The sequence below is a fragment of the Pseudophryne corroboree genome, chromosome 2 (genome assembly GCF_028390025.1).
Source record: "Pseudophryne corroboree isolate aPseCor3 chromosome 2, aPseCor3.hap2, whole genome shotgun sequence".
Taxonomy (NCBI): Eukaryota; Metazoa; Chordata; class Amphibia; order Anura; family Myobatrachidae; genus Pseudophryne; species Pseudophryne corroboree.
In genome coordinates, this window is record NC_086445.1 from 362,610,902 (window position 1) to 362,635,258 (window position 24,357).

At 47.0% G+C, this 24,357-nt stretch overlaps 1 protein-coding gene across 1 annotated transcript in view; it reads right to left on the bottom strand.

Annotated features, from left to right (window-relative positions):
- COL4A2 (collagen type IV alpha 2 chain) overlaps positions 1-23,801 on the bottom strand; it is a 711,921-nt gene extending 688,120 nt beyond the window's left edge. Inside the window, exon 1 of the mRNA XM_063953175.1 lies at positions 23,391-23,801. The gene's annotated coding sequence lies outside the window, so the exon portion shown is untranslated. The remainder of the gene's footprint in view (positions 1-23,390) is intronic.
- Positions 23,802-24,357: the final 556 nt, after the last annotated feature.

Genomic DNA, 24,357 nt, shown 5'->3' on the forward strand with positions numbered 1-24,357 from the left:
TTGGAGCTGCCTCACTGAAATTAGAATGGTTGGTAGGAGTGCTTTAACTGCATAAAACATTTTGGGAGTCAACCATAAAAGTCTTGATAGTTTACTAAAATTCCTTGTAATCACTTACAGTTTTTTAAGGAGTCTTAGAAAAAGCAAATAATAATACACAAGATGTGCCTAAATAAAAAAAAAAAGAAAATAGTGGACAGTAAGCTTTGAGGTGCCTGATTCTGAGTCGGATGCACTGCTGATGTCAGGCAGCTGAGCAATTATTTTGTACTGCACATGTGTAAGTCGCACTTGACATCCGTCCAGACTTCATGCACTCAAGTCACAGTTGTGATTGAAACTCACAGTGTCAGAAATGTATTGAAAATGTACTGGGTGTTCCTGGGCGGCGACTGGGAGATAACGGGGAGGTAGATGGCTATACAGATGCATAAAAGGTCCGTGTTACGGGTGTGCTATGGAAGTGTCGTAGGTGTGTCACTGAAACAATTGCTAATTCAGACACTTCATCGCTCACCTTGGAGGCCAAACTCTGATGGACAATCTGCACCTAGCATGGGACAGGTACAGGTTTTGATGGTGTGTGCAATGGTCATGTCTAAAGATGCATCAGCTGAATTGGGTGCATGTTACATTTGAAAAGGAAAAATATAACAAAATCCTAAATTGGTGACAGGGGTGGTTCTAGACCTTGTAGAGCTCAGGGTGAAAGTTTCCTTTAGGCACCCCATGTATAAAATAGGAACAGTGCACGCCAAAGGCGCACAACAAAAATATAGGGAAATGGCTTCATGGGGAAGGGGCATGGCCACAGAAAAGTACCAATACAGATTACAGCGCACAGTAGTGTCCGTTACTCCCATTACACCACACAGTAGTGTCCATTACTCCCATTACACCGCACGGTAGTGTCCGTTACTCCCATTACACCCCACAGTAGTGTCCATTACTCCCATTACACTGCACAGTAGTGTCCATTACTCCCATTACACCGCACAGTAGTGTCCATTACTCCCATTACACCGCACAGTAGTGTCCATTACTCCCATTACACCGCACAGTAGTGTCCGTTACTCCCATTACACCCCACAGTAGTGTCCATTACTCCCATTGCACCGCACAGTAGTGTCCATTACTCCCATTACACCGCAGAGTAGTGTCCATTACTCCCATTACACCGCACAGTAGTGTCCGTTACTCCCATTACACCCCACAGTAGTGTCCATTACTCCCATTACACCGCACAGTAGTGTCCATTACTCCCATTACACCGCACAGTAGCCCATTACACCGCACAGTAGTGTCCGTTACTCCCATTACACCCCACAGTAGTGTCCATTACTCCCATTACACCGCACAGTAGTGTCCATTACTCCCATTACACCGCACAGTAGTGTCCATTACTCCCATTACACCGCACAGTAGTGTCCGTTACTCCCATTACACCACACAGTAGTGTCCATTACTCCCATTACACCGCACAGTAGTGTTTGTTACTCCCATTACACCCCACAGTAGTGTCCATTACTCCCATTACACTGCACAGTAGTGTCCATTACTCCCATTACACCGCACAGTAGTGTCCATTACTCCCATTACACCGCACAGTAGCGTCCATTACTCCCATTACACCGCACAGTAGTGTCCGTTACTCCCATTACACCGCACAGTAGGGTCCATTACTCCCATTACACTGCCCAGTAGCGTCCATTACTCCCATTACACCGCACAGTAGTGTCCATTACTCCCATTACACCGCACAGTAGTGTCCGTTACTCCCATTACACCGCACAGTAGTGTCCATTACTCCCATTACACCGCACAGTAGTGTCCGTTACTCCCATTACACCACACAGTAGTGTCCGTTACTCCCATTACACCGCACAGTAGTGTCCATTACTCCCATTACACCGCACAGTAGTATCCGTTACTCCCATTACACCGCACAGTAGTGTCCATTACTCCCATTACACCGCACAGTAGTGTCCATTACTCCCATTACACCGCACAGTAGTGTCTATTACTCCCTTTACACCGCACAGTAGTGTCCGTTACTCCCATTACACCGCACAGTAGTGTCCATTACTCCCATTGCACCGCACAGTAGTGTCCATTACTCCCATTACACCGCACAGTAGTGTCCATTACTCCCATTACACCGCACAGTAGTGTCCATTACTCCCATTACACCGCACAGTAGTGTCCTTTATTCCCATTTTACCACACACAGTAGTGTCTGTTATTCCCATTATACAGCACAGTAGTGTCATTATTCACATTACACCACACAGTAGTGTCCATTATTCACATTACACCACACAGTAGTGTCCATTATTCACATTACACCACACAGTAGTGTCCATTACTCCCATTACACCGCACAGTAGTGTCCGTTATTTTCATTTTACCACACACAGTAGTGTCTGTTATTCCCATTACACAGCACAGTAGTGTCCATTATTCACATTACACCACACGGTAGTACCCCTTATACACTTTACGCCACACAGTAGAGCCCCTTTTGCATGTTACGCCACACAGTAGAGCCCCTTATACGCGTTACACAACACAGTAGCTGCTTATACAGATGGGTCCACGGTTATTTTGGCTAGTTTGCTGCGCCTAGGCACAACATGGTTTATTAACATAAACCCTTCATCTATTGTTCTCAGCTGCAATACAATACAGAGAACAATACAGCAGGGGATTAAATCATTACAGCAGTGAATTAAGTCCGACTGCCCAGTCTCAGTTAATCCTATTAAAGGTCAAGATAAATATGGACCCATCTGTACATGTTATGCCACAGTAGAGCCGCTTATACACATGCCACAGTAGAGCCGCTTATATACGTTATGCCACAGTAGAGCCGCTTAAACATGTTACTCTGCAGCTTCTAATGCAGAGAAATGGTGCTGCAGCAGCAGCTGGGGCATAGAGAGGTGTTGCAGCATTAATGTAGAGAGAGGTGCTGTAGCAGCCAGGGCAGAGAGGGGTGCTGCAATAGCTGGGGCAGAGAGAGGTGATGCAGCAGACAAGGCAGAAAGAGGTGCTGGAGCAGCCGGGAGCAGAAACAGGTGCTGCAGCAGCCGGTACAGAGTGAGGTGCTGCAGCAGCTGGGGCAGAAAGAGGTGCTGCAGCAGTGGGGGCAAAGAGTGGTGTAGCAGGACAGAAGTAACCCTGCTGCACAGCTACAAGCAGACTGTGAGACATATAAAGAGGGCAGGAAGAGCTCTGGCATGCGCCGACTGTCAGTGTCACCTGCTGTGGCCTCAGGCCTGCCCTGTTCCCTACCTAGAGGTAAATTTACTAAGATTCGTATTTTCCCGTTTCAGGTCAAAGTTCAATCACGAATGACATCGAAAGTGTAAAACTGCAACTTTTTGAATTGATTACGACTAATTTACTAAGCTGTCGTATTCGGGTTTTTCTTTTGTTCCGATGTCGATGTCATTCGTGGTTTTTTTTCTATTTTTACGGCAGTGATTAGCAAAACACTGCCGACTTTTTTACAATGAATCTCGGCCGGATCTGTGTGATCCGTGCTGGGGTTCATTTTTTTTGTTTTTTTTAAATTAAACACTGTCAAATATTTTAAAAAAAATTGCGTGGGGTCCCCCCTCCTAAGCAGGGCCGTTTCTAGACAATTTGGCTCCCAGTGCGAGATTTCAAAATGCGCCCCCCCCCCATTACTATAAAAAAAATTGCGTGCCCCCCCCATATAGCCAGAAAAAAAGCATGCGCGCGCCGGAGGCGCGCGCGCTCCCGACAAGGCTGTGTGGCCTGATTAAAATGGGCGTGGTCTCATTACAGTGGGCATGGCCTCGTCTGATATCACACCCACCACAGGGGGAAAAAATAAAAATAAAAAAGTCCCCTTTTTACACATTACACCAGGCAAGTGTCCCCATATTACACAGCGCGGCAGGCAGGTGTCCCCATTTACAAAGTGCGGCAGGCAGGTGTCCCCATTTTACAAAGTGCGGCAGGCAGGTGTCCCCATTTTACACAGTACGGTAGGCAGGTGTCCCCATTTTACACAGTACGCAGGCAGATATCCCCATTTTACACAGTACGCAGGCAGGTGTCCCCATTTTACACAGTACGCAGGCACGTGCCCCCATTTTACACAGTGCGGCAGGTGTCCCCATTTTACACAGTGCGGCAGGTATCCCCATTTTACACAGTGCGGCAGGTATCCCCATTTTACACAGTGCGGCAGGTATCCCCATTTTACACAGTGCGGCAGGTATCTCCATTTTACACAGTGCGGCAGGTATCCCCATTTTACACAGTGCGGCAGGTATCCCCATTTTACACAGTGCGGCAGGTATCCCCATTTTACACAGTGCGGCAGGTATCCCCATTTTACACAGTGCGGCAGGTATCTCCATTTTACAAAGTGCGGCAGGCAGGTGTCTCCATTTTACAAAGTGCGGCAGGCAGGTGTCCCCATTTTACACAGTACGTAGGCAGGTGTCCCCATTTTACACAGTACGCAGGCAGATATCCCCATTTTACACAGTACGCAGGCAGGTGTCCCCATTTTACACAGTACGCAGGCACGTGCCCCCATTTTACACAGTGCGGCAGGTGTCCCCATTTTACACAGTGCGGCAGGTATCCAAATTTTACACAGTGCGGCAGGTATCCCCATTTTACACAGTGCGGCAGGTATCTCCATTTTACACAGTGCGGCAGGTATCCCCATTTTACACAGTGCGGCAGGTATCCCCATTTTACACAGTGCGGCAGGTATCCCCATTTTACACAGTGCGGCAGGTATCCCCATTTTACACAGTGCGGCAGGTATCCCCATTTTACACAGTGCGGCAGGTATCCCCATTTTACACAGTGCGGCAGGTATCCCCATTTTACACAGTGCGGCAGGTATCTCCATTTTACACAGTGCGGCAGGTATCTCCATTTTACACAGTGCGGCAGGTGTCAAGTGGGAGGAGAGAGAGAGAGAGAGAGAGAGAGAGAGAGAGAGAGAATACTTACAACTTGCCGCTCTTCGGGTCCTGCGCGCCGGCCGCCTCCTCCGTCGATGGTTATCTCCAGTCCTCTCCTCCCTCTCTCTTCCCCCCGAGCGCTCCTGCTCGGGGGGCGGGGCTTCGCGGAATGACGCGTTTGCGTCGTGACGTCACGACGCAAACGCGTCATTCCGCGAAGCCCCGCCCCCCGAGCAGGAGCGCTCGGGGGGAGAGAGAGGGAGGAGAGGAGTAGTCACAAAGTGCCGCGGCGGGCGCCCCGTGCGGTTGCACGGCTCGCCCGCCGCTAGAAACGGCACTGCTCCTAAGCATAACCAGCCTCGGGCTCTTTGAGCCGATCCTGGTTGCCGAAATATGGGAAAAAAAATGACAGGGGTTCCCCCATATTTAAGCAACCAGCATCGGGCTCTGCGCCTGGTCCTGGTTCCAAAAATACGGGGGACAAAAAGAGTAGGGGTCCCCCGTATTTTTAAAACCAGCACCGGGCTCCACTAGCTGGACAGATAATGCCACAGCCGGGGGTCACTTTTATATAGTGCCCTGCGGCCGTGGCATCAAAAATCCAACTAGTCACCCCTGGCCGGGGTACCCTGGGGGAGTGGGGACCCCTTCAATCAAGGGGTCCCCCCCCCCCAGCCACCCAAGGGCCAGGGGTGAAGCCCGAGGCTGTCCCCCCCCATCCAATGGGCTGCGGATGGGGGGGCTGATAGCCTTTGTTGTAAAAGAAAAGATATTGTTTTTAGTAGCAGTACTACAAGTCCCAGCAAGCCTCCCCCGCATGCTGGTACTTGGAGAACCACAAGTACCAGCATGCGGCGGAAAAACGGGCCCGCTGGTACCTGTAGTACTACTACTAAAAAAATACCCAAAAAAACACAAGACACACACACCGTGAAAGTATAATTTTATTACATACATACACACATACATACATACTTACCTTATGTTCCCACGCAGGTCGGTCCTCTTCTCCAGTAGAATCCAAGGGGTACCTGTTGAAGAAATTATACTCACGAGATCCAGGGGTCCAGGGTCCTCGGGGAATCCAGGTGTAATCCACGTACTTGAAAAAAATAACAAAACGGACACCCGAGCCACGCACTAAAAGGGGACCCATGTTTGCACATGGATCCCCTTTTCCCGACTGCCAGAAACCCACTCTGACTGATGTCTAAGTGGGTTTCTTCAGCCAATCAGGGAGTGCCACGTTGTAGCACTCTCCTGATCGGCTGTGTGCTCCTGTACTGAGTGACAGGCGGCACACGGCAGTGTTACAATGTAGCGCCTATGCGCTCCATTGTAACCAATGCTGGGAACTTTCTGCCCTGCGGTTGACCTAAAGTGACGTCACCGCTGAGCAGAAAGTTCCCAGCATTGGTTACAATGGAGCGCATAGGCGCTACATTGTAACACTGCCGTGTGCCGCCTGTCACTCAGTACAGGAGCACACAGCCGATCAGGAGAGTGCTACAACGTGGCACTCCCTGATTGGCTGAAGAAACCCACTTAGACATCAGTCAGAGTGGGTTTCTGGCAGTCGGGAAAAGGGGATCCATGTGCAAACATGGGTCCCCTTTTAGTGCGTGGCTCGGGTGTCCGTTTTGTTATTTTTTTCAAGTACGTGGATTACACCTGGATTCCCCGAGGACCCTGGACCCCTGGATCTCGTGAGTATAATTTCTTCAACAGGTACCCCTTGGATTCTACTGGAGAAGAGGACCGACCTGCGTGGGAACATAAGGTAAGTATGTATGTATGTGTGTATGTATGTAATAAAATTATACTTTCACGGTGTGTGTGTCTTGTGTTTTTTTGGGTATTTTTTTAGTAGTAGTACTACAGGTACCAGCGGGCCCGTTTTTCCGCCGCATGCTGGTACTTGTGGTTCTCCAAGTACCAGCATGCGGGGGAGGCTTGCTGGGACTTGTAGTACTGCTACTAAAAACAATATCTTTTCTTTTACAACAAAGGCTATCAGCCCCCCCATCCGCAGCCCATTGGATGGGGGGGGGGACAGCCTCGGGCTTCACCCCTGGCCCTTGGGTGGCTGGGGGGGGGGGACCCCTTGATTGAAGGGGTCCCCACTCCCCCAGGGTACCCCGACCAGGGGTGACTTGTTGGATTTTTGATGCCACGGCCGCAGGGCACTATATAAAAGTGACCCCCGGCTGTGGCATTATCTGTCCAGCTAGTGGAGCCCGGTGCTGGTTTTAAAAATACGGGGGACCCCTACTCTTTTTGTCCCCCGTATTTTTGGAACCAGGACCAGGCGCAGAGCCCGATGCTGGTTGCTTAAATATGGGGGAACCCCTGTCAATTTTTTCACCATGGCCCTCATTCCGAGTTGATCGGTCGCAAGGCGATTTTAGCAGAGTTACACACGCTAAGCCGCCGCCTACTGGGAGTGAATCTTAGCTTCATAAAATTGCGACCGATGTATTCGCAATAATGCGATTACTAACTACTTAGCAGTTTCAGAGTAGCTCCAGACTTACTCTGCCTGTGCGATCATTTCAGTGCTTGTCGTTCCTGGTTGACGTCACAAACACACCCAGCGTTCGCCCAGGCACTCCCACCGTTTCCCCGGCCACTCCTGCGTTTTTTCCGGAAACGGTAGCGTTTTCAGCCACACGCCCCTGAAACGCCGTGTTTCCGCCCAGTAACACCCATTTCCTGTCAATCACATTACGTTCGCCGGAGCGAAGAAAAAGCCGTGAGTAAAAATACTTTCTTCATAGTAAAGTTACTTGGCGCAGTCGCAGTGCGAACATTGCGCATGCGTACTAAGCGGATTTTCACTGCGATGCGATGAAAAATACCGAGCGAACAACTCGGAATGAGGGCCCATATTTCTGCAACCAGGATCGGCTCAAAGAGCCCGAGGCTGGTTATGCTTAGGAGGGGGGACCCCACGCAATTTTTTTTGAAAAAATAAGCACTTTCCCACCCCTTCCCACTGATATACATGCACGGATCTCATGGATCCGTGCATGCCTATCCAATCACGAATAAAAAAAAAAGGTCTGTTTTTTTTTAGCACTTTTTTACGAGTTGTAATTTTTCACGGCAGTGTTTGTTTTTTTTTGCTTTGCACTTCTTAGTAAATGACCGAGATTCATACTTAAACAGCCGCGTTTTGACCGATGGTGTATTCATTCGTGATTTTTTTCCTAGGACTTCAAAATATTACGAATGCCCTCATCACTGCCGTGATTATTGCTTAGTAAATTACCGAGATGACACTTTGATGAAAAAACGGCATCTCGGTCAAAATCGGGAGCTTAGTAAATTTACCCCCTAGTCTCTGAATCCGAGTCAGTGTGCATCCCCTCTGCTTCTCCTCCTCCCACTCTGCGGCTGCCTGTACAGCGGGCCACGGTATAATGTGCAGAGAGAGGGGGGGCAGGCAGCAGTGCGCCCTCTAACTTTTCCAGCGTCCAGAGCCACCCTCGCTACACCCCTGACCACACCAGGGAAGGGCTTATAGCAGTATTTGCATAAAGTCTCAGACATGCATCAGCAAAAGACGCAGACACGGACACCGCTCCATCTGATTCAGAATTAGGCTCTAATTGAGGAAACATTTTTTTATCTTTTGTTAATAATTTTGGAAACATTTTTATAAAAATAAATTTTCAGCTTTCCTGACATAAATAATTGATTTTACACTTTTTTCATTCTTAAATTTGCTATACAATTATATATTCCAAGCTGTTAATTTTTATTAAATAACTACTGTGGTTCCTTTTTCCCAAAGTTTAATTTTTGAGTCACCCACAATGAAATATCAGTCCTAACATCCAGCAGGTGGAGCTATCACTCTGTTTTATGTTACTACGCTTAACTAAGGAAGCAGTAGGAAGGAGTTACTTCTACTATCACAGACATTGGCCCTCATTCCGAGTTGTTCGCTCGGAGATTTTCATCGCATCGCAGTGAGAATTCTCTTAGTGCGCATGCGCAATGTTCGCACTGCGACTGCGCCAAGTAACTTTACTATGAAGAAAGTAAGTTTACTCACGGCTTTTTCATCGCTCCGACGTTCGCATTGTGATTGACAGGAAATGGGTGTTACTGGGCGGATGCACGGCGTTTTAGGGGCGTGTGGCTGAAAACGCTACCGTTTCCGGGAAAAACGCAGGAGTGGCCGGGGAAACGGTGGGTGTGCCTGGGCGAACGCTGGGTGTGTTTATGACGTCAGCCAGGAACGAAAAGCACTGAACTGATCGCACAGGCAGAGTAAGTCTGAAGCTACTCAAAAACTGCTAACTCGTTTGTGATAGCAATATTGCGAATACATCGGTCGCACATTTACGAAGCTAAGATTCACTCCCAGTAGGCGGCGGCTTAGCGTGTGTAACTCTGCTACATTCGCCTTGCGAGCGAACAACTCGGAATGAGGGCCATTGTAATACACATAGGGGGTAATTCCAAGTTGATCGCAGCAGGAAATTTTTTAGCAGTTGGGCAAAACTATATGCACTGCAGGGGGGGGGGGGGGGGGGCAGATATAACATTTGCAGAGAGAATTAGATTTGGGTGGGTTATTTTGTTTCTGTGCAGGATAAATACTGGCTGCTTTATTTTTACACTGCAATTTAGATTGCAGATTGAACTCACCACACCCAAATCTATCTCTCTCTGCACATGTTATATCTGCCTCCCCTGCAGTGCACATGGTTTTGCCCAACTGCTAAAAAATTTCCTGCTGCGATCAACTTGGAATTACCCCCATAGTTGTTGTTCAGTGTCTCTATTATTAATATATGCTTAAATGTAATATGCAGTAACCGTAATGTACTAACATATCACACAACATTCAGTAAAATATTGCAGGGTAGAGGAGCTTAAACTAATTTGATAACATTCAATATTGATATTGTAAGAATCACAGTATAAATATTCATATTGACTGCCAATCAGAGGCGTATCTAGGGTAGGGCGAGTGGGGCACGTGCCCTGGGCGCCTTGGCAGGCCCAGGAGAGGGGGGCGCCGCAGGCGGCCAGGGCATCATGCTCCACTCGCCCCCGTCAAGCCGAAATGTGAGGGGAGGAGAGCGCAGCATGTAACTGGCACTGAGTGGGGCATGTAACTGGCACTGAGTGGGGCATGTATCTGGCACAGTGGGGCATGTATCTGGCACTCAGTGGGGCATGTATCTGGCACTGTGGGGCATGTAACTGGCACTGTGGGGCAATGTAACTGGCACTGTGGGGCATGTAACTGGCACTGTGGGGCAATGTAACTGGCACTGTGGGGCAATGTAACTGGCACTGTGGGGCAATGTAACTGGCACTGTGTGGCAATGTATCTGGCACTATGGGGCATGTATCTGGCACTGTGGGGCAATGTAACTGGCACTGTGGGGCATTGTATCTGGCACTGTGGGGCATGTATCTGGCACTGTGGGGAAATGTATCTGGCACTCTGGGACAATGTAACTGGCACTGTGGGGCAATGTAAATGGCACTGTGGGGCATGCATCTGGCATTGTGGGGCAATGTAACTGGCACTGTGGGGCAATGTAACTGGCACTGTGGGGCATGTATCTGGCACTGTGGGGCAATGTATCTGGCACTGTGGGGCAATGTATCTGGCACTGTGGGGCATGTATCCGGCACTGTGGGGCATTGTATCTGGCACTGTGGGGCAATGTAACTGGCACTGTGGGCCATTTTCAGTGGCCACACCCCTTCTGGTGCGTGGCCACACCCCTTCTGGTGTGTGGCCATGCCCATTTTTTACGGCGCAAACGCCGGAGGCGCGCGCACACATGCTTCTTTTGGTGTTTTTTTGGGGGGGGGGGGGGGGCGCGCCATTTTCCATCTTGCCTTGGGGTATGGGTCGTTGGGTCGAACCAACTTAGGTCGACAGTCATTAGGTCGACCACTATAGGTCGACATGCATTAGATCGACAGGGGCACTAGGTCGACATGTGCTAGGTCGACAGATCAAAAGTTCGACATGAGTTTAAAAAAAAAAAATAATAATAATTTTTCGACCGTATCCCCATTCTTGTTGCTTATGGTCTTCATTTGAGTGAGCTGAACCAATGCAGCAAATGCACACACGCAACAGAGATATAGGGGGTCATTCTGAGTTAATCGCTCGCTAGCAGTTTTTAGCAGCTGTGCAAACACTATGCCGCCGCCCACTTGGAGTGTATTTTAGCTTAGAAGAAGTGCGAACGTTTTTATCGCAGAGCGCCTGCAAACATTTTTGTGTAGTTTCAGAGTAGCTCAAAACCTACTCAGCGCTTGCGATCACTTCAGACTATTCAGTTCCGGATTTGACGTCACACACCCGCCCAGCATTTGCCCAGCCACGTCTACATTTTCCCTGGCACGCCTGCGTTTTTCCGAACACTCCCTGAAAACGGTCAGTTGCCACCCAGAATTGCCCACTTCATGTCAATCACTCTGCGGCAACCAGTGCGACTGAAATGCATCGCTAGACCCTGTGCAAAATATACCGTTATGGTAAGACCTTACCGTTGATAACGGGATTTCTCCTATGTCCACAGGTATCCACAGGATAACATTGGGATATGCCAGAGTGACAGCGGAAATGGCACCAAATAGTCACAAGCTTTCTGGCCTCCCAGGATGCATCGGGCTCCTCCATATAATCCCGCCCACCGACTCAGTCAAATCAGTTGTTTTCACAGCAATTAGGCAGGAGTATCATGTAGAACCCTATTCAGGCGATAAGAACACACATGCACACCCTTCCATACAAGAGGGAAGAGGTTTAGTGATTGTCAAGATCCTCAAATCAGGTGCGTCAGGGTGGGATCCCTGTGGACATAGGAGAAATACCGTTATCAACGGTAAATTCTTACCATAACGGTATATTTCTCCGGTTGGGTCCACAGGTTATCCACGGGATAACAATGGGATTTCCCAAAGCAATTTTTAGTGGTGGGGACACTCCTGATTGGACAGGAGAACCTTACGCCCGAATTCAGCGTCATGAGAGACAAAAGTATTCAAGGCATAATGTCTAATGAATGTGTTAATGGAAGACCATGTGGCTGCCTTACATATCTGTTCTGCTGAAGCACCATGTCGTGCTGCCCATGAAGGACCTACCTTATGTGTAGAGTGAGCAGAGACATTAGCTGGGACAGGAAGATCAGTTAGAGAATATGCTTCTGAAATCATCATTCGAAACCATCTTGCTAGCGTCTGTTTAGTAGCAGGCCATCTTCTTTTGTGAAATCCGTAAAGAATGAAGAGAGAATCTGTCTTTCTGATGGCACTAGTACGATCCACGTAAATTCTTAATGCACAGACTACATCCAGCGACACTTTTCCCGCAGACAGTCCCGATACCTGAAAAGCCGGGACTACAATTTCTTCATTCAGGTGAAACTTTTAGACCACCTTCGGAAGATAACCAGATCTAGTTCTGTGAACTGCTTTATCTGGATAAAAGATCAGAAAAGGAGACTTACACAACAGTGCCCCTAAATCTGACACTCTTCTAGCTGACGCCATTGCCAGTAGAAAAAGAACTTTAGCCGTTAACTATATAAGAACTGCTCTCTTAAGTGGTTCAAACGGAGCCCCCTGAAAGAATTTAAGAACCAGATTTAAATCCCAGGGTACTGCAGGAGGAACAAACGGTGGTTCAATGTGCAACATTCCCTGAAAGAAAGTACGCACATCCTGCAGGTTTGCAATCTTTCTCTGAAACCATACAGTTAATGCTGATACTTGAACTCTCAAAGAAGCCACTTTTAAACCCTTATCCATTCCTGCTTGGAAGAAATCTAAAATCCTGGATACTTTCAAAGATCTTGGATTCATACCTCCCTTGTTACACCAAAGAATATAGGCCTGCCATATTCGATGATAAATCCGAGCTGAAGAAGGCTTCCTTGCTCTAAGCATGGTTTGAATTACCTGTTGTGAAAAACCTCTTGATTTCAGGATAGAGGTTTCAACAGCCACACCGTCAAAGACAGCCGTTCCAGATGGCTGTGACAACAAGACCCCTGCGTCAGTAGATCTGGACATTGAGGAAGCAGAATTGGAGCTTCCAGGGACATCCTTAGCAGATTTATGTACCAATGTCTTCTGGGCCAGGCTGGAGCTATTAGAATTATGGCTCCTTTTGCCTGTTTTACTTTCCTCACTACCCTGGGCAACAGGGAGATAGGAGGAAATAGATATGCCAGATGAAATTCCCATTTCACTGACAGTGCGTCTACAAGGATCGACCTGGGATCCGTTGTTCTCGACCCGTATGCTGGAACTTTGTTGTTCCAACGGGACGCCATGAGATCTATCTCTGGCAGACCCCATCTGTCTACTAGAGTTTGAAATACCTCCGGGTGTAATGCCCATTCGGTCTCCTGAATGGTGTGTCGACTGAGAAAATCCGCTTCCCAGTTTAGCACTCCTGGTACAAACACTGCGGACAATGCCGGAAGATGAAGTTCTGCCCACCATAGTATGTGAGTTACTTCTTCCATCAGTCCTTTGCTGTGAGTTCCCCCTGATGGTTGAGGTACGCTACTGCTGTTGCATTGTCTGGACGGATCTGGACTGGTCTTCCCCGCAGAATGTCCTTTGCCTGAACTAGAGCCATATATATGGCCCTTATTTCCAACAAATTTATTGGCAGGCAACTTTCCTTCGTGGTCCATTTTCCCTGGAACCAAACATTTTTGAACACTGCTCCCCAGCCTTGAAGACTGGCATCCATTGTCAGTACTTGCCACTCTGCTATCCAAAAGGGTCTCCCCTTGTCTAGATGGTCCATCTGTAGCCACCAAGCTAGTGACCTTTTTACGCTTACTGGAAGCTTTATCATCTGTCTCTTTATTGTCTGATGTCTTCCATCCCATCTGGTTAGAATGAGGTGCTGTAAGGGTCTGGAGTGGAATTGTACATATTCCACCATGTCGAACGTTGACACCATCAGACCCATCAGTCGCATTGCTGCATGGACTGAAACTGTCTGACTGTGCAACAATTCCTGAGTCATTACCTGTACCTTAGAGATCTTCTTCTCTGGAAAGATAATCCTTTGTAGACTTGAATCCAATATGGCCCCCAAGTGAACCATCCGTTGTGATGGATTCAGGGAAAACTTCTCCCAATTTATGAGCCATCCGTGTCTTTGTAGACAAGCTATTGTCTGTTGAAGATGGCCCAAGAGTAACTACTGGGATGGAGCCAGGATTAACAGATCGTCTAGGTGTGGAAAAATTCTTATTCCCTGCTTGCGGAGATAAGCTGCCATAACCACCATAATCTTGGTAAATACCCTGGGAGCTGTTGCTAGCTCAAAGGGCAAAGCCTGGAACTGATAATGCTGTTGGAGGATGGCAAACCTGAGGTAACACTGATGTGACCATGCTATGGGCACATGCAGGTAAGCATCCTGTACATCCAGAGATAACATGTAATCTCCTGGTTCCATGGCCAATGCTATGGAGCGTAACGTCTCCATGTGAAACTTTGGAACCCAAATGAATTCGTTTAACCCTTTGAGGTTGAGAATTGCTCGGAATGATCCATTTGGCTTCTGGATCAAAAACAGGTTTGAGTAAAACCCCTGTCCCCTTTGTGTCAGGGGTACCGGGATAATTACCCCAGACTGAAGCAATTTCTGAACTGCTTCTTGCAAAGCCCTGGCCTTCGACTCTATATGAGATGGGCTGGTGCAAAAGAACAATTGAGGAGGCTGCTTCCTGAAAGGGAAACCATAACCGAGAGATACCACCTTCTACACCCAAGCATCTGTCGTCGACTGGCGCTAAATGTGTGCAAAGTGAATCCTCCAGGCGGAGGCCCGTACCCTCAAACTGATGGCTTCTGCTCTGGTTTGGAAGCTGGCCATCTACTGGCCCACTGCTTCTTGTTCCTAGCTGCTTCTTGCTCCTTTAGATCTACCTTGCCATCGAAACGGCCAAAATTTTGCTCCCCTCGATTTAGGGGCATAGCTAGCCGGAAACGTAACTTCCTTGAATTCAGCTTCCGACTCCAGGATATCTGTCAATTGCTTTCCGAACAGAATATTCCCAGTGAAAAGCAAAGCTTCAAGAGCTTTCTTGGATTCTGCATCCGCTTTCCAAGTGCATAGCCAGACTGCTCTACGAGCGGCTACCGTTAAGGCTGATGCTTTAGAAGCAATCGTACCCATAACAATTGCTGCTTCTTCCAAATATTGCGCAGCTTGTTTTATATAGCCTAGCTGAGACACCTGCTCCCTGGTAGGTATGGCGAGGCCACTCTCTAATTCCTCCGCCCATTCTACCACTGCTTTCGCCATCCAGGCTGAAGCCATAGCTGGCCTTACCACAGCCCCTGAGAGAGAAAAAATATTTTTCAAGAAACCATCTACTCTTCTATCTGTGACATCATCCAATGAGGTAGACGGTAATGGTAAAGCAGACTTACGCACAAGTCGTACAACATGTGCATCTACCTTAGGAGGAACCTCCCTTTTTGAACAGTCCCCAGCTGAAAAAGGATAATAAGAATCCCATTTCTTCGTAATCTTATACTTTTTATTAGGAGTAGCCCACGGTCCTTCCATAATTTCCGTCAGATCCTCTGACTCCGGAAACTCAGTCTTAACCGACTTTGGATGTTTAAACTTAGGTGCCTAAGATTTTAACACTGCCTTGGCTGGTTCCTCCAGACACATAATAGCTTTCATGGCATCAATGAGCTCAGCTATATCCTCTGGGCTGAAGCCCTCCGACTGGTCGTCATATGGGGTATTTGAATACACTGTATCCTCATCTGTTATATCATCTTGTGTAGTCTGTAACATTGATGTATCTACCCTGGTATTAATAGCCTGGCAACTTGTAGAAGCTGGTGGCATCAAACCATAAGGAGGGAGCTGCATGTATGGGTTAATAGTGTAACCTATTCCCGGGGGTGGAACTGCAGGTGCTAATCTGTTAGTTATTGTAGACAAGGTCTGTGCGACCACACCCCTTCTTGCAGAGCGTTGCCCCTCATAAGTAAGATACTAGGCTATTCCATGCAAAATCCTTTTACCAGATAAGCATGTTAAGGGTGTCCCTGATAAAGTATCCTCGTCTTTTGCCGCTCACAGACATAGTAAACAAATACTACATTCTCTGTGACTGAAAATCACCTATATAGATATAGAAGTGACATCAATCTGACCACAATCCGAGCACCTGAATTGAGTATCAGAAACCATGCTTGACAAACATATAAAAGTCAACAATCACACTAGCATACTAGTGATATGGGTACTCAAATGCTGGCTCCCAAAATGGCTGCCTGACCTTTTGCATGCTCCTGATCATCTCCATAAAACAGCTTACATTCACCACAACTGACCTATGAATCATCATAAATATCCAAGAACTTACCTTTAACTTGTACTACTCTACGCGGACATCTCATCAAAACCAACGGATTGCATTCCTGCGCTGAGATACACACTGGATTGAATCCTGGATTGAATCCCCTGCATACATCCACTGAGAAGTCCTTCAGTTTGGCAGCTACTGTACTCTGCATTGGACATCCCAGTTAAGGTACTGTGGACTACAACCTATCTTTGGCTCCATCCAGCCCTTCACTTAGACATCATCCACCTCTGTTCTCTGAGCAACAAATAACTGACTTATTGCATTAATCAACTAATATCAGTATATTCAGGCTCTGAATTGCTGAAGGCTCACTGTTTCAAACTGCAGGATCCATCCACTAGGACACGTTATCACTACCCCCACAAGAAATCTACTTCAAAGGCCTCTCACACTGAGACTTTTCACACCTACACAATAGGAATTGGATTCTAACATCTTTCCACAAGACTGCCTATCCTAGGACAATTGACTAAATCAGCAGTTATTTTATTTATCACTAGCTTCAAATATACCCAATAGGTTATAGCAATAACTCTGTTCATAAACCCATTATAATTTTGGATCAAATACCGATATGGGGTAAAACAAAATACAAAAAGGAAAAAAAAAAAAACACTTCTTTCTCTCCCTCTCTCATCATCATCATATGCAGCTCATACTTATAGTAATCTGTCATTGACGACCCAATGTATACGTATTCCTCCAGCTTCATTCTTTCACTCCACCCACCATGTTCCGCAGTTCCTATCACACCATCAAAGGCTTCTATTCTCCAATCCCTTCGCATTTTAAAAAGAAAACACAGGTGCATTCGTGGGAAACGAGCAGACCGGAAACTTCTTTTACCCGGTAACCACCTAAGTCTTTTGACCACCTGCTCACCCCCATATTCAAAGAACAATCAAATAGAAGTGATACCCAAAAGACGGCCCTGTGTTTGGAAGAACAGAACTGTCAACTCTCACTTTGTGACCCCCATACCCAGAGCTTCTGCACTTAACATAAAAAAACTGAAGGCCCTCTGGTATGCCCAATCAGATCAGTCCTTTGTAATGCCAGATCTATAAGAAACAAGACTGCAACAATTGCTGACCTTATTGAATCTGCAGATCTAGCCTGTATTACAGAGACCTGGCTAGATGAAAATGCAGCACCTATAGTGGAGGCTGCGATCCCAACAAACTACTCTGTCATCCACAACCCAAGACTTGACCGCAGGGGTGGTGGGGTGGCTATCTGCTTCAAAAAAGAACTTAAACTTAGGGTCCACCCTATTGAAATTACTCGCTCATTCGAGTGCATTGCTGCCTGGAGTTCGACAGGCTTAGGTTTCAGAGTACTTCTCATTTACTGGCCCCCTGGAGATGGAAAGATATTTCTACAAGAAATTGCAGACACTGTTGCTGGCCTGGTTCTGGAACATCAAAGATGGCTCATCCTCTGGGATTTCAATGCATGGGTGGATGATGAGCTCTCACGCCTTGGCCAAGACCTCCTCTGCACAATGAATGGTCTGGGCTTCACACAGGTCATTCATTCTGCCACACATAAAAGTGGTCACACTCTCGATCTTGTCTTTCAGATTGGATTTGAAGTCACTGACCTAAAAATAAACCCAGTCATCTGGTCAGACCACCACTCCCTTTGGTTCTTAGTTGCAACCCCTCAATTAAGATCTCTGCCCGTGGAGTTGACCAGGTAAAAGGGGGCGTAGACTGGAAAGACGATGGAGGAAGACTAACCTAGTGGATGACAAAATAAAACTAATAAAGCATAATGAAAAATATCAATCGACAATCACTCGTAAGAAATCACAGTTCCTGTCAAATGAGATCACGGCAGCAAACAATAGGCCAGCTCAACTTTTCCGCACAGTGGAGATGCTTTGCAAGCCAGCATGCCTGCAGACTGATGAAACCCTCTCCCAGGCAAGATGCAATGAGTTTGCAAACTTCTTTGCAGATAAAATATCCACCATCCGGGCTGGAATCTCCACAGTGCCATCAAAGGAGTGCCAAACTACAAAGCCTGCCAATATAAGCCACCTGCCTTCATGGACCAGCTTTGACCCAGTGGATGTAAAGGACATTGCTGAAATTGCTTGGATTTTGCATCCCACCACCTGTGATCTGGACCCGGCCTCAACCAAGCTTCTAATAGGTTGTATGGATATAATTGGTCCTGTCTTTGCAAAAATTGTTCAAAGCTCTTTACAGACAGGCATTTTTCCTGGACCCCTAAAGGAAGCAATTGTTACACCGCTCCTTAAAAAACCTAATTTAAATCCCGACTGCATGACCAACTACAGACTGGTATCAAACCTTCCTTTCCTAGGAAAGGTTATTGAGAAAGTCGTTGCAAATCAACTGGAAAGCCGCCTGACAACCCATGATATTTATGATCCATTCCAATCAGGATTCAGGAGAAGACATAGCACTGAAACAGCCCTGGTGTGTGTGTTAAATGATCTTCTGATGGCAAGAGACAGAGGTGACTGTTCAATATTAATCCTTCTGGATCTCTCTGCAGCATTTGATACCGTGGACCATGGGCTTCTGATTGAGCGACTGATACATTTCTGTGGTCTGGATGGCACAGTCCTAAGCTGGTTCAAATAATTTCTCACAGGCAGGTCACAGAGAGTATCGTCTGGATTATACTCATCACCACCAGTGCCATTGCCATGTGGTGTCCCACAAGGTTCTATACTATCCCCCATGCTTTTTGCAGTATACATGCTCCCGTTGGGTGAAATAATCAGGCGCCATGGCCTGGTCTACCACTGCTATGCAGATGATACACAACTGTACTTGTCCTTTGCTCCGGGCACTGATAACCCAATAGCAACCATAAATGGCTGTCTAGCTGAGCTCCAGGAGTGGATGAGCGCCAGTTGGCTGAGACTGAACCCGGATAAAAAAGAGGTCCTTATGATGCGACCACAACATCAAAGGACAAGACTGCAGTATAGCCAACCAACAGGACTTTCACTCGGGAATTCAGAATTACAGATCACTGATCACGTGCGGAATGTTGGTGTTGTCCTCAGAGCCGGCCTTAGGCATAGGCAAACTAGGCAATTGCCTAGGGCATTTGATATGCCTAGGGGCATCAGCAGCTTCTGCTGATAAAAATGATATGCGGCATATTCTGTGTGTAGCATTTCATATGCAGATACAGCCACAGTCTCACACAGTATATAGGCATGCTGCATATTATTTTAATCAGCAGGAGCTGCTTGTGCATCCTAGCCACATAGCAATGCAAATAAGATGCATTTTCATTAAAAAAAGGTGTGACCGACGTTAGCATTGAGGCAAGATTTATGAGGACACATCTGTATCCAAGCAGAGGCAGAGGTCACAGTGTTAGTGGCAGTGTGAGTGCTGTGTGCATGTGAGTGGTTTGGTTGTGCAGTAGTGTTTGGAATATGTGTAAGGAGAATTATGTGTGTCATGTAAAAATGCATTAATAATGTGCAACATATGTGTAAGGGGCACTATGTGTGTCATTATGTGTATAAGGGCATTAATAATGTGTGGCATATGTGTAACAGGGTACTACTGTATGTGTGTCATTATGTGTATAGGGGCACTAATAATGTGTAGGGGGCACTATGTGTCATTATGTGTATAAGGGCATTAATAATGTGCGGCATATGTGTAAGGGACATTATGTGTAAAATGGCATTAATAAAGGTTGTCATAATGTGTAAGGTGCATTATGTTTATAAGGATATTAATAAGGTATCTCATATGTGTAAGGGGCATTACTGTGTGGAATTATGTGTATAAATGCATTACTAATGTGTGGCATTATGTGTATAAGGTGCTTTACTATGTGGCGTTGCATATAAAAAGGGCACTACTGTGTCGTCTAATGTGAATAAAGAGCAATAGGGTATGGTGTAATGTGAATAAAGAGCAATTTAGTGTGATGTAATATGAATAAGGGGCTCTACTGTGAGGAGTAATGTTTATAAGGTAAAGTGATACTACTGTGGTATGTAATATGAATTATGGACACCAGGGCCGGACTGGGACTAAAAATAGGCCCTGGCATTTTTGAAGCACACAGGCCCACCTCTGTGACTCCTCCCCTTACTATTCCTGACTCCTCCCACTTATTAGTCTATGCTCTTACAAATATAATATAATAACATACAAGTGTACATCATTTTCTATTAAAATACACACAACCAGTGGTTGAAGTGGAAATTTTTAAGTGGGGGTATGGAAATGTGAAGTTTGTAATTAAGCGCGCGACGAAGGCGCTCGCGCTCCAGAAAAGGGGGCGTGGTCACTCAAAAGGGGGCGTGACCTTCAGTGTAGTTTACCACACCATACAACCCTTATACGCATTATGCACCACAATAGTAGGACCCCTTATACTATCTAGTACTGGTGCCTCTTTCTCATTATACCACACAGTATGAGCCAAAATTCACATTATAGCACCCGGTATGAGCCGAAATTTACATTATAGCACACGGTATGAGCCGAAATTGACATTATATGCCCACAATAGTGCAGTGCCAGATCCACAATTGCCCCCACAGTGCCAGGTATACAAATGCTCCCACAGTGCCAGGTATACAAATGCCCCCACAGTGCCAGGCATACAAATGCCCCACAGTGCCAGGTATATAAATGCCTCCACAGTGCCAGGTATACAAATGCCCCCACAGTGCCAGATCCACAAATGCCCCCACAGTGCCAGATCCACAAATGCCCCCACAGTGCCAGATCCACAAATGCCCCCACAATGCCTTGTATACAAATGCCCCCACAGTGCCAGATCCACAATTGCCCCCACAGTGTCAGGTAATACCTGACACTGTGGGGGCAATTGTGGATCTGACACTGTGGGGGCAATTGTATACCTGACAGGTATACAAATGCCCCCACAGTGCCAGGTAAACAATTGCCCCCACAGTGCCAGGTATACAAATGCCCCACAGTGCCAGCCAATTGCCCCCACAGTGCCAGGTATACAATTGCCCCCACAGCAGCCAGTGCTGCAGCTGCTTACCGCTGCTGCACTGCTGCTTCTCCTCCGGGCTCCGGCTGTGAGGGACGGGTGAGTCAGGAGAGGAGAGCGCCCGCCAGCGCAGCTGTGTCTGGTGCGGCGGCGTATAGCGGACTTCGTTCAAAACAGCCGCCGGTTTGTGAGCCAATCAGAGCTCGCGGACCGGCGGCTTCTGATTGGCTGCTGGTCCGCGAGCTCTGATTGGCTCACGAACCGGCGGCTGGTTTGAAGTCCGCTATACGCCGCCGCGCCAGACACAGCCGCGCTGGCGGACGCTCTCCTCTCCTGACAGCTGAGACACGCTGCCGCCGGACTGAGCGGCAGCGTGTATCAGTGAGCGCTGGACCGGCCCACGTGGCCATCGGCCCTTCTGGCATTTGCCAGAAGTGCCAGATGGCCAGTCCGGCCCTGATCGACACTATCGCATGATCAAATGTGAATAAAGTTGCAGTACTGTGTGGCGTAATTGGAATTGGGGTACTATTGTGTGGCCATGCCCCTTGCCAGCAAAAACACACCCCTTTGTGGGCTGTGCACCAAATTTGTGAACTGTTCCTATTTAAAATATAGGGGGTCCAAACACCAAAATAAGGACTGCTATGGGTGAGGGGTGATGGTGCTGGGAAAGAGGTGCAAGGTCAGAGGCAGAACCAGCGGTGGTGCTAGGGGGCGCCAGCCAAAATATTGCCTAGGGCATCATATTGGTTAGGGCCGGCTCTGGTTGTCCTGGATAGTGGCTTGACACTTAAACATCAGATATCAGCCACAATCAAATCCTCATTCTTTCACCTGAGGAACATAGCCAGAATCAAGCACTTAATTCCCTCAGATGATCTGCCAAAAGTCATACATGCATTTGTATCATCTCGATTAGACTACTGTAATGCCCTCTACCTTGGTCTCCCAGCAAAAGAATTGCAGCGCTTACAGCTGGTGCAAAACACAGCTGCCAGGCTGTTAACCAACCAGCCCCGTTCTAGCCACATAACACCCATCCTCTACTCCCTTCACTGGCTGCCTGTAAGACGGCGAATCATCTTCAAGATTGGCTTACTGAGTTTCAAAGCATTACATGACCAGGGCCCAAGGTACCTTAAACAGCTTCTGACCCCATACTGCCCCACTCGATTACTGCGATCTGTAAATGAAGGACTTTTAGCAGTACCTAGAATCTCCCGTAATTCATCTGGGAGTCGAGCTTTTAGTCATGCGGCTCTGACTCTGTGGAATTCACTTCCCCGCACAGTGCCAGAGGCCCCAACTATAGAATCCTTCAAAAGTAGACTCCAGACTTTCCTGTTTACTCAAGCATTTCCATAATGTCCCTTTTAGTATCTTCATGCTTCTGTATTTTATGAAAATGTACTTCATTATTTTCTGTACTATATTATGCTATGTATCTGTTAAGTGCCTTGAGTCCTATTGGAGAAAGCGCGCTATATAAATAAAATTATTATTAATTATTATTTATAGCAGTCAGTCACATGTTAATTATTAGACATTGTCATATGAGAATATAATCAACCACAGAATACTTTTCTAGTATGTAGGATTATAATTACTGCACTTCTGTTTTTAAACAGCTATTACCACAAGTTTTCTCAGACATGTTATGCAGAAAACAACAGTACTGTACAGATCTCATATGCATTGTGTACCAAAATTAGAACAGAGTGTGGGTTGGTGTATCCGGGGCGCCCTCTTTCTGTGGTCGTGTGAGAGGGCCAACGCAGTGGTCTCCTTGTCAGATAAAAAGTCAACTCAATACAATTGTACTGACATGAAATAAAATACAGAATTTAATATACATTCACATACAAAACAACTGATAAAAGCATACCAATAAGGTAAGCTAGGAGCCGCAGGTGTTATATAGGGCAGGGTGGTCCAAGCTTCACCCTGCTCTGGCTCCCAAGCTTAATGAAGGGTCATTAACCCCTGGAAGCGTGATGGTAATCAAATGTTCAAAAAATTCATATAACATAAGAAAGCGTACCAGAAAGGTAGCCCAGGAGCCGCAGGTGTTATAACAAGCAGGGTGGTCCAGACTTCACCCTGCTCTGGCTCCTAAGCTTACCACCGGGTCGATGTCCAATGTGTGGAATATTCGGATTCCTAGTAGATCCAGTACCAACGCGTTTCGAGATCTGCGATCTCTTCCTCAGGGCTTGATGGTGTATCCTGTTTCCATAGCTGGCTTTTAAAAATGGTGGATGATTGATTCCAGGTCACAGGTCACCGGACCAGGAAATGGTCGATTGGAGTCCAAAACTATCTTCTTGAGTAATTAATATACTACTACAATAATAACCACTCATGGTGGACACAGTGGGCAGGTTTAGAAATAAACTAAGCTAAAAATTAAAACAACCGTCCGGCCGGGCGACCGGAAGTGACCCGGACCGGAAATACGAGACCGGAAGTGCCGAAAGGGAATGTGCGGCCGAGAGTATATTATTAATTTCATCGAATAATGCGTGCGGTGGAGAACTCTATTAGTGTGGGAGGCTGAGCCATAGCTTATGAGGGTGAGGTGATATAGAGCGCTTATACTCAGAGCGCTTGTGTGCGTCCGGACGGAGTGATTCCGAAACCGGAAGTGACGCGCTTGTTTGCGTGTCACCGACCGGAAGTGACGGACGGAGCTCAGCTGAACAAGCGGCTGTGAACCGCATGAGATTGTAGAGATAGTGATTAGGGGAAAAAACATATGAGTAAAGTAATGAAAAGTGCATTTCTAAATAATGCACCACCCTGCTTGTTATAACACCTGCGGCTCCTGGGCTACCTTTCTGGTACGCTTTCTTATGTTATATGAATTTTTTGAACATTTGATTACCATCACGCTTCCAGGGGTTAATGACCCTTCATTAAGTTTGGGAGCCAGAGCAGGGTGAAGCTTGGACCACCCTGCCCTATATAACACCTGCGGCTCCTAGCTTACCTTATTGGTATGCTTTTAT